The sequence below is a fragment of the Canis lupus genome, chromosome 27, assembly GCF_003254725.2.
Source record: "Canis lupus dingo isolate Sandy chromosome 27, ASM325472v2, whole genome shotgun sequence".
NCBI lineage: Eukaryota > Metazoa > Chordata > Mammalia > Carnivora > Canidae > Canis > Canis lupus.
Window position 1 is genome coordinate 45,789,928 of NC_064269.1, and position 14,069 is coordinate 45,803,996.

The 14,069-nt window shown below is 44.0% G+C and overlaps 1 protein-coding gene across 27 annotated transcripts in view; it reads right to left on the reverse strand.

Moving 5' to 3' along the window:
• MICAL3 (microtubule associated monooxygenase, calponin and LIM domain containing 3) overlaps window positions 1-14,069 on the reverse strand; it is a 218,919-nt gene that overhangs the window by 156,029 nt on the left and 48,821 nt on the right. Inside the window, exon 2 of one of the 27 annotated variants that reach the window (XM_049102771.1) lies at window positions 3,037-3,164. The exons of the other annotated variants lie outside the window; for them this stretch is intronic. The gene's annotated coding sequence lies outside the window, so the exon portion shown is untranslated. The remainder of the gene's footprint in view (window positions 1-3,036; window positions 3,165-14,069) is intronic. 27 annotated transcript variants of the gene reach the window in all.

Here is a 14,069-nt window from a genome sequence, read left to right on the forward strand (position 1 = left end):
GGAAGACGTTCCCACTGTATTGCCACAATCTTGTTGACTTTCTATTTTTGAGAGCTTCCAAGACAGTTACTTAGGCCAGCAGTCTGCTTTGTGCATATGTCCATAAAAGCATGACTACCAGGTGGGAGAGGGGGACATGGAATGGGCACAGTGCTCCAAGACAGCAGTGTGCTCCCTTTGTCAAGCTCTTGCTCCTCCCATGTCCTCACACATCTGCTGAATAGCATTTAATACCAGGCACACCTCCTTGGGAGGAGTGTTCTTGGGGAAAGCAAATACACAGACAGGGCCTTGTTTCTCAGGGGCTCATGGCCCATCCTGGAAATCATGAAACCATACAAGAGAGGGTAGATATGACATAACTCTTAAGAAAGTCATCTCTATTTTATCCCTATGATAAAACAGAAGATATCTCAAAAATTAACAAGAATCCAATGAAATCACTTACTCCCCCAGGTCACACACAGATAGCAAGTGATAAAGTTGGGAGAATTCACTGTTGAAAGTTGTCTGATTCCAATGCCCATTATGCCCCTTCCATAAATGATGCTTCATTTGGTGGATTCAAATTTGTGCCCTCTCTCCCTTTTTTTTCTTCTTTAGCAGTAAATTTTTATGGGTATGCATGTCAAATCTCTCATATGATCCTTACATTCTCTGACAAATTTTTAAATAAATGATGACTGCCAGTCAATCTAAAGATATTGATTAGTGACTACTCTGTGCCCAGTTTGCATCAAGTACTGCAAAGAGATAATAAATAAGCTTGTAAAGGGGAGGAAGAAATACTGAAACAGTTAACTGATAATAAAAGATGATAAATAAATACAATATGAGAACTATAAGCAAATGCTTCTATATGCACACACAAATTCCCTGGGAATTCTGTGACAATGCAGACTTAAATTTAGTAGGTCTTAGTAGCGGCCTGAGATGCTGCATTTCTAACAGGCTCCTGGGTAATGCCCACACTGCTGACCAACAGGGAGCTAAAGTACTTCAAAGGTCTACCTGGGCTAGGTTGCTCTAGAAAAGGTAAAGAAGTGAATCCGAAACTGGCCTGAGAATAAGATCAAGGTGGGGAATAACTTTAGTTTTTTAATCTTTTTTTAAAAATATTTTATTTATTTATTTTACAGAGAGAGAGAGAGAGAACCGCAGGCAGAGGGAGAAGGAGAAGCAGACACCCCACTGAGGAAGGAGCCCGATGTGGAGCTCCATCCCAGGACCCTGGGATTATAACCTGAGCCGAAGGCAGATGCTTAACTGACTGAGCCACCCATGCGCCCCTTGTTTGTTGATCTAATAAAGGGTAACACCAAGATAAATATCTTAGAGAAGGCAGCCCCAACTACTCAGCTATTTGGTGATGCTCAGAAGTTCAGAGCCATGAACTTTGGCACACACCCAGCCACTAGCCAATGAATGTTTCATGAAACATTTTTAAATACTCACTATCCCATAATGAACAGGAAAGGAAATCCCACTGTCAGCCCCACCCTATGTTGGCCTCCTAACACAGATCTCCCAAGAGAAGGGCCAGAATAGTGGCCTCTCCAACTGTGCCATCTGGTGATGTGGCCCAACTTCCTGGCTGGGTCATTTCCTCTGCTGTTGCAGACAAAGTGGCACTGCCTTTTCCCAATGAGTTCCTCAGCAAACAGAAAGAAATGCCTAGGTGCAAGGAAAGGTCATACAGTGTGCACACTATGCTTGTGAAGATGCAGCACCGCAGGGGAGCACAGTATTCAGAATTAGAAACAGGGATTTGAATCAGGGTTCTGTCATTTACTAAGCTATGTTACCTCTCTAAATCCATCTTCACACTCACAAAATGGAAATTTTTATGCAGATTTTCTACTGTGCAGGGAGTTGGGACCCCAATCCTGACCCCAATCACTGTTGAAGCATCAACTACACAGGACTTTTGAGGAACCGAATGACCGCTAAAGGTTGCCATGAAGTCAAACATCTCTCTGTTATGGGATAATAAGAGAGCAATCTAATAATTCACTTGCAGAGAATCAATATTTTAACATTTTCTAAAGGAGCCCTACAGAAGTCAAATCACTTAGAACTCAATTTGCATTATCTGACATATGAAAACCCAAAGTGGAATTGATCGGAAGGATGGCAGGAAGATTCTAGTACTGACTCAGTGGCTCATTAGATCATACAACCTTGGATACAACACTTGTTTAGGCCAGGATTCAGATTCTTTTCTGTAAAAAGACAGGACTGTACTAGCTAGGTGGTTAAAGCTTTTGTTAGCGGCCAGTTTCTGACACCTATCCAGAACAGGTAAAAGGCTCTCTGACTGAAATGGGGTATGTGGCCCCTAGCCACCCCAATACCCCACTCATCTCTTTCCGGACTCTCAACAATCTTGTATTTTCATTTCCTGTGGCACCACCAAGGAAACCCCAGAACACAGATTATAAACCTCTGGAGTAAAGGACCAGCTCTGATGCACAAAGGCAGCATGCCACCTCTTCAAATATCCTATCCCACTCCACTCTCCCAGACTTTTAAAATGTGCTACAATTTTGGAGATGAGGAGGCAGAACTAAGCCAACTTGGGTGCGTTTTGGGGGAATGAGGAGTGGGAACAGGATGAGGGAGAAATCAAATATAATGGAATGACTCAACAACCAATCACACTGCAAAAAAAATCTGAACTTCTATGATTGTTATAAAGGTAAGGGAGCTATGGAAAGAAGTCCACATCCAAGCTAGCATGTCCTCGAGAGGGTTGTGGAACATGATCCAGACAAAGCACCTGACCTTACAGGACGTATCTGTGTGTAAAATCCTACACAGAACATGGAGCTGTGGGGCCCAAGAGACCTAACTTCAAATCCAACTCTGTCCTTTCCCTTTCCATGTGACGTTGGAGGAGTTTCTTAACCTCTTTTGGTTTCCTTTTCTGCCCCCCACCCCCCCCCCGCAAAAAAAAGAGGCAACACCTACCTTAGGGGAAGGCTATAATATGTGAAGTGCCTCTTAAAGTACCTGACACTAGTAATTAATACTCACTGAAGGCTGGAGATGACAATGTGATGATGACGATGATGGTGGGGATTCAGGCTTCCATCCCTAACATCAATAATTTTTTTTCTTTCAATTCAGAATTATTTCATTACAAAAGAGTGTTCCTAGTAGAACTGTAAAACATAAAATATTATTATCCAAATTATTTATAGACTGTATGGAGAGAGCTCATGTTTATGACCAAATAGCTGATGCCTGGCACTGCTACGATAAAAACCATGGCTTTAGTATCCTGTGTTTGGCCTTGCCCCATTGCCAAACTACCTGTGCATGATGAGCCAGCTAGCCACAACCTACTCTCTCTTCCTGGATTTACATTCCAACTTGCCCACTTGGATGATATTCAGTGCACTGAGGACAGCAACATCAATGTGCTCCTATTTCTAGGGAGCCCCTCCATGGTCTCTTGTGGCTTTACTGTGGAATGGCCATTGTGGTCACTACAGTCCCCAAACTTGCTTCGGGTATGAGTGTCCCAAAGCCCCCACCTGCTACAGCCTATGCCCCAGTCTTCAGATACCAATTTTGAGACTGGATCTCGGTCAGATCTTAATGATTTTAGAGAGACCAGGGAAAGGATAGAGCATTATTTTAATTTCTAGGAAGCTTTTTTTCTGAGGGGATACGCCAGAATTCATTTGTAACTTCTAGAGACAGGAAAAGAGAGACAACTGACTTTCTTCAAGGTCCTCTTAGCAGACTGTAGCCAGGGCAATCCCAGCTCAGGCCCTGAGATGTCTCCCAGGGCCCATTTTCTACCCAGCTGGATCCAAATGGACAGTCTGCAGAGGAATTTGGGAGTGTCACTGCTGCATATGCCTACCATCAGAAAATTGACGGCAACATCAAATTTGAAATTATTCACTTAACAGATCTCATGAACACAAGATGAATATACTTATTCCAAGACCCTAACTGCATTCTTCTTGGTGTAAATTAATCTTCTGACATATTCCCTCCTCTTTCCTCTGAATCAATAGGAAGTCATCTATCTCCAGGTCCTGAATCTGATCTTAAGGTAGACAAAAAATATTCAGCTAGCCTTCTCTTATATCCATAAGGCCTGAAGCAGATGTGGGGGGCGGGGGGAGAGGGGAGATGAAACCGACCAGCTAAAATAAATTGAACACAAGAACCTCTCTGAGACCAACCCGAAGGGCAGCTCATAGCAAGATCTGACATGATCACTGATTTCTTGACTTTTACTCTTCGCCACCTCAAAAACAACTTCTGGGGGTGGGGGGAGGGAAGCCAAAGAACTCTATCTATATATGTTAGGAGTATCCTTCCCTGGGAAAGAAAGGAAATGATTGGACAGGCAAGGCCAGATCCCAGGTATGGGTAAACTCTTGAGCAGTCCCAGGCCTCCCATAAGAGCTATATCTTACTGCCCCAATGATAGGCTTTGACAATAGGTGGAGGTGGGAATGGGAATCAATATCCCAGTATCTAGAACAGGAAACCCCTTGTTCTAGTATTTGAGAAAAAGAAGAGTCATTTAAGGAACACCCTGAGGTGGGGAGGGAATGTGTTATTTATAGAGACTATGGGGATGGAAAGACAGAACACAGGAAACTGCTTGTGAAAGAAGGTGAGAGGGGATCCCTGGGTGGCTGAGCGGTTTAGCGCCTGCCTTCGGCCAGGGCGTGATCCTGGAGTCCTGGGATCTATTCCCACATTGAGCCCCCTGCATGGAGCCTGCTTCTCCCTCTGCCTGTGTTTCACCTCTCTCTCTATGTGTCTCTCATGAATAAATAAATAAAATCTTAAAAAAAAAAAAAAAAAAAAAAGAAAAGAAAAATGGTGAGAAACTACCCCCTGCTGTTACAGAAGCTCCACCAGAGCAAGGACTGTTACCTGTTTAGGTCACTGCTATTCTCTCTAGCACCTAGAACAGTGAACAGAATGAGTACTCAAATACTTGTTAAATGAATGAAAGAAAAAGGGAGAAGCAGATATCTGATATGGCTAAGGGCACAGGCTTTGAATCAAACAGAATGAGACTGAAATCCTGGTCCCGCTACTTATTAGCTATGTGACTAATCAAGTCACTCAAGCTTTCTCAAACTCAATTATATCATAGGATTCTTGCTAAGGATTTAATGACAATGCCTTTAGCTACTTAGAATGACTAGCATACAGTAAGTGCTCAATAAATGGTGGCTATTAGCTATCATCATCTTCTCTCCCTGTCCCATTCCTCAAAATCCCCATTCTGAGACAGAAAAGAGAGGCAGGCACCATAAAAAATTCAAGGATCAGACTGGGGTGGCAGTCCTTTCCATCCCAACCCTAACCTAAGCCATACGTGCGTCTGCCCCCTGACCCTTTGTTCCTGTGAAATCCATACCCATTCATCCACCTCTCTACAGACAGACTTCTGTCTGTCCTACTCAAAATGGGACATAAATATCAGCAAGTATTGGAGGAATTAACAGTGACTTGCTCACCCAAGGCAGATCCAGCACTGAAACAAGCTGTGTGTGTGGCAGGAGAAACAGCACCTAAAAAGGCTGCCAGCTGAAAACCAGTTAAGGTCTAAGAGTCAAGACACGTCTCCTACACTCGAAGTTAGTCCCACCTACTATCATCCCATAATATACCTGTTTAATTCTTACAAATTAACACTTTCTCAAGCTGCTGCTGGGAGCAACATTTTCTAAGATGAATCCCACATTTTCCTTGACAACTCCATTTGGTATGTATCTCAATGCGTCAGTGACAATTTCTGGACAATTTCCAGCCGGGGTAGGAGGTGGAAATAGATCTCAAGCCCAAAAACTGCTGAAGATTTGAACTGGAAAATATCCAAGAGATCTCAACTCACTCAATGAGCTGAATATAGGATCCAGGTTTCCTGAGAATTTCGGAATTTCAGATTTCTAGCCACACACAAAAATCCTAGAATCATTAAACAGCATTTGTGACTATGTGTATACAAAGGGAGAAAGTGAGCAGGAAGGGCCCTTGAGAGTATGTCCTCTGTAATCCCCGACCTCTTAAGGAGATGCAGCTGCAGAAGAGAAGTTGCAGGGAGGACACACAAACGTACACGCCACTTCCTCATAATCACTCGTTGGCTTCATCCGCACGATCAGAGGTGCTGTGTGCTCACCGAGCTAGCGCCTAATCCCCTGAGGTCCTCTGATGGTCAGCCAAACAATGAAGCTAAAGAAGGTTTCACATCAAGATCACAACTTTTAAACCAAACAGGATTCAGCGAGGACAGGAAGAACCTAGAGACGCAAGAAAAGCCAGCTCCCAAGGGTGCCCAGGCTTGTACTGCTACCACTGCTACTAACCAAGCAGTCACCCACAGAAATACTCACAGTCTCTCACCCACTGGGCTTCCAACTGACTCGTGCAATGACATTATTACTCAGCTAAGAAGAGAGATGCAAGGATAGACTCTGGAGAAAGGATCACTATGTACTGATATGTTCAGCTCCTCTACATGTCCTTGGCACACAGGGCAGAAAGAAATTAGACAACTAACTAGAGCAAAGATTTCTTTCTTAATAACAGAACTCCAGGGGCGCCTGGGCTGGTTAAGGGTCTGCCTTTGACTCAAGTCATGATCCCGGGTCGAGATAGAGCCCCACACTGGGCTCCCTTTCTCAGCATGGAGTCCCTCTCCTGCTGACCCTCCCTCCTGCCTGTGCCCTCTCTGGCGCTCTCTCCCTCTCCTTCTCTCTAATGAATAAATAAAAAATCTTTTAAAAAATAACAGAACTCCAATTTTAGTAGCAATGTTACAAAAATCACATTTCCTAGCCTTCCTTAAAGCCAGCTATGACCACGTTTTCTAAGTGTTGGCTAATGAGATACAAGCAGAAGTGTGTGAGCCTTCCAGAAAGACTCCTTAAAGGTGTCTCATATGGGAGAGCAACTTCTCTTTCTCCATTTCTTCCCTTCCCAACCAGAAATATGATGGTTGGAGCTCCAGCAGTCATGTTTGACCACGAGGTAACCTAAACAGTGGAAATCATGCACCAGGAGAGCAGAACTTCCATCATCCTAGCCAAAGTCCTGATGTCCATGGAACTGGCCATTGCTGGCTGTGGGCTTCCCACCTCCAGGCTTCTTTTACATAATGGAGAAAATCATCTTCATGTTTAAGCCCCATTTATCAATTCCCAACTGAAGCTAATCCTGATACCACTGCCCTTAATAGAAGCCTTTTACTTACTAAAGGAAGCTCTGTAGGAAATAAGATGGTACAGACTCCACCTAGCAGCTTATCAATTGGTGCCTGCTTACAAAAAAACAAAAAAACAAAAAACAAACCAGCTTTGGCTGCAGTTTCTATAAGTAGTAAATAAAGCCCTGCAACTAAAAAGAGCAGAACGTCTTCTGGGAAGTTAAGAAGAAGAAAGATTCATCCCCAACAAACTAAATATCCCATATTATCCATAACTGCAATCTCAGGAGAAGCTGATTTAGTCAGGTGCCATGATCTGATCTCTTCAGTGAACTCTAGATGATATAAAACTAGACTTTCCTCACCAATTAAAACAATGCAAACCCCATTACAATTAATTTCTATCAGTTTTAGGCCAGCTTATCTTCTCCTATTATCTCCTATAGAAAAGCCCTACCAATCCAAATCTCAGTGAATTTCTAAACCTTTAGTTCATTAATTCACCAAGACTCACCCTTACTATGGTTCACTCCTCAGGCCATACTGTTAATTGTACTATGCTCCCCCAAATGTAAATGCCTAATAGAGACTCAGTTGAATGAATACTCTCTCTAGCACTGATGATGGTAACAAATGGCTGGAGGCAGTTACAGAAGAAAGAAAGGGAAAGTGGAGCTACAGCTCAGCTCTATCCTCTTTCCAAAGATGTCCCTTAGCCAGCCTGTGATGCCATCATTTTCTCCTATTAAAGCTGAAACAGATGTGCTTCTCTACCCCAAAAGCCAAAGGTAATCCTCAATAGGTGAAACTGAACTGTCCATCTATAAATAGATGACACCACCACCACGATGCAGCCAGCAGGATCAGAACTGGCCATAAGACGGGGGCTTATGTGGTGGTAGCCCCAGCCCTAGGGCCTGTTTTACACGAAGGTATAGTGCTACATGCAGCTGGCAGCAATGGTTTACAATGACTGCCTACTGTTTGGAGAAGGGGGGAGGGGGTTTTTGCTAGTAAAATATTAGGTAGCTTAAGGAGGAGACAATATTCCCCCTGGTAGAGACGTGATCCTTCTAGGACAGAAAAACAAAGATAAATAAAGAAGAAAAAAAATTGGAAAGGGTACAGAAAAAAAAAAAAAGATTAACTGGATAGAAGACAGACCTTATAAGGGAAGGTTGAAGGAATTGGACTCATTTGGCACGAAGATGAAAAACCTCATGATACCTACCATGCTTTCAAGATCCAGCAGTATTCCGGTGTCTACAAGTATACAAGTGTGTGCAAAAGAGCATTTAATATTTGTTGACAGGTCAGCAGAGGGAAGCTGAAAATTCTCACTGAGCCTTGTGGGAAAGGTGAAAAGCAGGTGTACACAGAGGACAGAAAGGTTTTAGCCATCCTCGCCTTCTGAGTTGACAGTCTGTGTCACTCTCCCATGCCTGCTCCCTCCCCCAGCTTGGCTGCTTTCTTCCTTAGCCCCACAGAAGTTTATTTATCTCTCCTTCACTATTACTTTCACTACACTGTTGTCACTTCACTATTTGCTCCTCACTAGGCAGTGAGTTCAATGGGGGAGGGGAGCAAAGTTCATGTCTTACTCCTGTGTGTATATGTGTGTGTACATACATACATGGGTGGGGGCCCCAAAACATGATTCCTAGTACACAGTGGATGCAGAAGAACCAAACGAAGCCACCAAATATGTTCCCTCCCTGCACGCTGGCACTGGGGATACAACAGTGAACGAAATAAAAATTCCCACCCTGGTGGAGCTCTCCTTCCACAGGGTGACAGACAACATGCAAGCAAAGCCTGACGTACTAAAGGGAAATATGCACTATGGGGAAAAAACAAAGCATGGAAGGAGGCAAGGAAGTGCTAGGGGTGGGGTGGGGGGAGATGGCACTGTTAACCAGGATGGTCTGGGAAGCCTGTGAGGAAAGTGAGAGCAGAGAAAAGAACTAAAGGAGCAAGTCATGGATTAGGGGGTGGGGGAGCCCAGTGGCAAGAGGGCAGCACCGGGGGTCATGATGTAAAAGGGACATTCAGGCTGCATGGAAACTTGCAGGCCACTGTGAGGGCTTCAGCTTTTCCTGGGGTGACACTGCAGAGGTGCCGGGGAGGGGGGTGAACTACTGCAGAGGTACGGGGTGAGAGGTGGGGGAAACACTGTAGGGGTGCAGAGGGGGGAGGAAGCACTGCAGAGGTGCTAGGGTTGGGGGGGGGGAACCACTGCAGGGGTGTCAGCAAAGAAGAATGATGAGAGTGCAGCCTAGATTTTCAGCGGACATACCCAGGGGTAAAAAGCAGGAGACAGGGATAGTCGTTTGAAGGTTACTGCAAAAATCCTGGGGATAGGCAGTGGTGGCCGGGCCTGAAGAAGAATCAGTGAAGGTTGTAGTTCAATTCTCAGTCAAAACAGGAAAGTGGAGTTGACAGGACTTGCTATCAGGTAATACTCAAGGTGTGAGAATAAGAGAAGGTAGTCCAAAGAGTTTGGGCTTGAGGAGCTAAAAAGATAAATGACGAACAAACTAACAAAAGGACCAACGTATAAACATCCCTCCTTTTGGGTCCTACTAGAGACAGAGTAGGTGAAATAATCCCTCAGCCATCTCGACTCGCCATGCAGGAGTCTACCCCTGAGGAAGACGGTCACCTAGCAGAGGTCCTCTCCCATGCCCCAGATGTGACCACCAGGGCATTCGTTTCCAGATCCAACCTCTCACCCCAACTTTGCCTCCTGTACTCTCAGCCCTAGGACCCTCCCCTAGGTGGAGGGGCACATGGAGTCACACCTGCACAATCTGCTCCTGGAGCTCCTTATCAATCCTGACCAGGCCCACAACAGCTCAGTAGAGCTCCTGATAAAGCAGAAGCCCATATTCTAGTCTCAGCACATACAAAAACAACTGCCAGAGTTTCTTCCCCAGACTTTGTGCTACTTGAGGAGGCAGTATTTCCAACGTGGCAGACAGTGGTATATATGGACTTGAGGGTGGAGGTAGGAGGAACAGGAGATAGGAAACCCACTCTCAGGCTGTGCCTGCCCTCAGCCATTCCAGAGCACCTCCGGCTCAAAGGAAGGCCTCTCAGTGCCACATCACACCTGTGGCCACCCCTAATACCACTACATCACCCATCTAGAGCTACTCCTTATCTCTACCCCTTTATCCTTCCAAGGAGCAAAAGAGTTCTTTGCATTTCTGTGACATTCATCTTTAAAAACATATTGTTTGGGAAAAAAATAATAAAAAAATAAAAACATAATGTCTGGGGTTTCTTTTTGTAGCCAAATCCATACAAGCCATGTCCTGAATATTCAGCCTGAAACAGACGAGTCATAAAGAAAAAAGAATTGAAAATGGGGCAAAGGTAGGAAAGTGCTCCTTACAGATTATTTCCTAGGCCAACGACTATCAAAGTGGTAAGTTTAAGTGTTTGCTGACTGCTCACAATGTGACCACCGTATGCTAGCTGATGAAATAAGTATGACAAGACAGTATCTCTACCCTCCAGAAGCTTACAATCCAGTCAGCAGGGAAAAACCAACACATATATCACATTAAACCAACAAACATTTCTTAAAACTGTCTGGCTAAGTTAAGTTATCAGGATAAGGATGGTTATGATTCAGGAAGGCTGGGAAGAGAAGGCCCTTCCGGTACAGAGAAGGCACAGACAGGATTAGAAGCAGGACTTAGCAGAACACATGTAGGAGACGGGGAGGAGGGTAGGAAGTTCCCTGTGAGCTTTCAAAGCCAGGTTAAGAGAGCTAATGGGGGCCATAAGAGGAGCAGCCCAGTGGTCAAGCACAATGGCCTGGTCACAGACAGGAGGGTGGTAAGAAGCAAGATGGAACTGCAGCCAAGCAATGTCTAGGATGCCAGAGCAATCATTTGGGCATGGAATGAAAGGGAACTGGATCAGAACTGCAGCAGTGGGAACCAAAATTTTAAAAGGGAAAGCCACTTAACAAACACTGAGAACTAATTATTCAGATGTAGTTTTAGGTGCTGGGGATAGGCAGTTTCCAAAGACATTTGAAGGAAGAAATAACAAAGCAGATTAGATATAGAGGTTATAAAAACCAACTGCTGACTTTATTTATCATCTGCATCCTGTTCAAAGGCGGGAAGGCTGACAAATACTTCTATACTTCAGTCAATGCCTTAACTTTACCTACAAATTTCTTAGACATGGAATGTTTAAAGGAAGACTCTGTTAGTCTTCTGTGCATGAAATGGGATGATGACCATCTCCACCCTTTCACAGCAATTATTCTGTGCTGCTGTTTTACATAAATATGGAGGAAAAGACCTGAAAATTCCTATTTCCCAAACAGTAAAACAGGACAGTTGTTAACATTTGATGGGCCTATTTTCCCCATCCTTTACTTCATTGTGGCCAAACAGCATCTTCCCTCTGTGGGAACCTGAGCAGATGAAGACAGTCGGCTGGAGCTTGAAGGGTACCTATGACTCCCCTGGCACTAAGGAAAACTTTTCACTCACCTGATCACCGTCCCCGCTCCTTGAACCTCAGGAGTCCCCACAAACCTGGCAAGCTGCACTCTGTTGAAGACATGGCAACAGGCACTGATGGGGCCATCTCCCATCCCATCCTAACCCACATTCAAATAAAATGCCACACATACAATTATCAGTCTTTCAAGGTAAAATGCTCCTAGCTTCAGACAAGTAGCCACCCTCTAAGTAACCAGCTGAGGGTCAAATAGGTACAAGGTCCTAGGGACATTTTTTTAAAGTAGGGTCTATGCCCAGTGTGGAGCCCAATGCAAGGCTTGAACTCACGACCCAGAGATTAAGACCTGGGCTGAGACAAATTGAGTCATCCAGGCACCCCAGTCCCAGGGACATTTTTAAAGATGTTATCCCCATCTTCATTGTATTTATAATACATGGCAAAATCTGAGCCCCTCACAGATTTTTTAATGCAATAGCAATAACAACCAAGATAGTAATAGACTTTCTTCTAAGTCTTCACCAAAAGCAGATGGAGATCGGTTTGCATTTAACCCCAATCTACAGGACATAAATGAAGTTTATTCAAAATGGTATTATTATTGGAGTTGGAATTCTATGTTCTAACAAGAATGAGGGAAGGAGCCAGTCACTACCCAAACATCAACCTCTCCTCCTCAGAGTCAGGGCAAATCCAAGAAAGGCAAAGCTGGAGGCAAAACTTGTTGTTATCATTCTGTCATTCTGTGTTCCTCAGCACCCAGCCCTCCCTCCAATAGGCTGTCCTCCCATCATATCCTTCTGATTGCATTTTTATCTTGCACAGTTGAGGCCAAGTACACACAGCCCAGTCTTTTGGCCATTTACAAAGTAACTGCCAAACGAGGGCTCTGCTCCATGTAAGATAGCACTGTCGATGCCAGAGGCTCCCAAATGATGTCTACTTTTGTTTGATCATCTGCCCATATGGCTAATGTGTGCATTTGGGTTCTGTTCACCATCTCAGTACATGGCACATATCCATGCACTTTACCAACTATAATGGGGGAGGGGGGTGTTGAAGGGATTAGTGCTACAATGTTCTAAACCTACATGAGATTAAAGTCTTAAAACCAAACTCATGCACCTCTGCCAGCTGTCACCTACCTCAACACTGTAGTAGTCTTCACTAGAACACTACAGACAACAGGTTCTGTGGGTAGGGAATTTGTCCACAAATAAACTGTCCCTTTAAAGATTTGTAATAATTTAAAAGCAGCTGGTTTCTGGTATGAACCAGTCCTCAGAAAACAACTCTCACTTCATCTACAAAGGACAAGGTCCAACAATTTGAGTTTTGGGTATTTAAAAAAAATAGGAGGGGGGAAGAATTGCTCCACACAGATACAGTCAAGACTCAGATACAATCGCTGGTTTAAGAACAAGACATTGGGCTCTTTTAAGCAGCAGACAGAAGGCACTGGCCTTGGCTGCTGACTGTAACTGCACTGCTAAAGCTAAATGAGCCAGTCTAGGTCTGGGACAAGGGGAAGGGAAATATTCCTAAACAAAACATCGTAGCTAAAAGGTCAGAAAGCAGACCCAGAACTCTCCATGGGAGTCCTGGTGCCCCTCAGTCCCAGGACAGATACAGCAGGGCTGGGCAGCTGCCTCTCCTCACAGAGGTAGGGAGATCTGGGGCAGAGAGAGAATGGTGTGGCCAAAGGAGATCCAGGCACTCTCCTCTCTCCTGTTCCTTCTCCCCTCTTTTTATTTAAAAGAAGAAAGGAAATATTTCTGTATCTGAGAAAAGCTGTGATTGCAAGAGTCCTTCTCATCAGAAAACAATGACTGACTTTGTAAAGGATTTCAGTAATACCTCAAATCTCCAAAAGATCCTGAAATTGGGGGAAGTTGAGTATAATTTTAGTGCTTAAGAGAAGCACTGAAGGCACATAATGATTCCACGGAGTTTAATTAGAGGAAGTTTTTTTACCATGTATCTTAAAGGCTTTATTCTTCAGTTTCTTGCCTTAAAGAAAGTACCTACTCCATACTGACTACCGTGGTGCTCGTGATGATTATGATGATACTACTAATGATAGTAACTATACCTTTATTAATCACATGTGCCAGCATTGCTTAAGAGCCTATTGACACTGACCTGTCTTTCCTCATTTAATTCTCATTGTGAAGTATGTACAATTACCAGCCTGATTTTATAGATAACGAAAGGGAGACACAGAGAGGTTAAGTAATTTGCCCAAAGTCACACAGTAAGTTGATATAGTTGGCACTTGATCTCCGAAAGTCTGGAGCCGATAGACTAAACAGCCTCTCTATTTATATTTGTTAGCATCTTGATCCTAGAATAACTCTTAGTTGTCCCTATTACCTGCAAATCACAGATG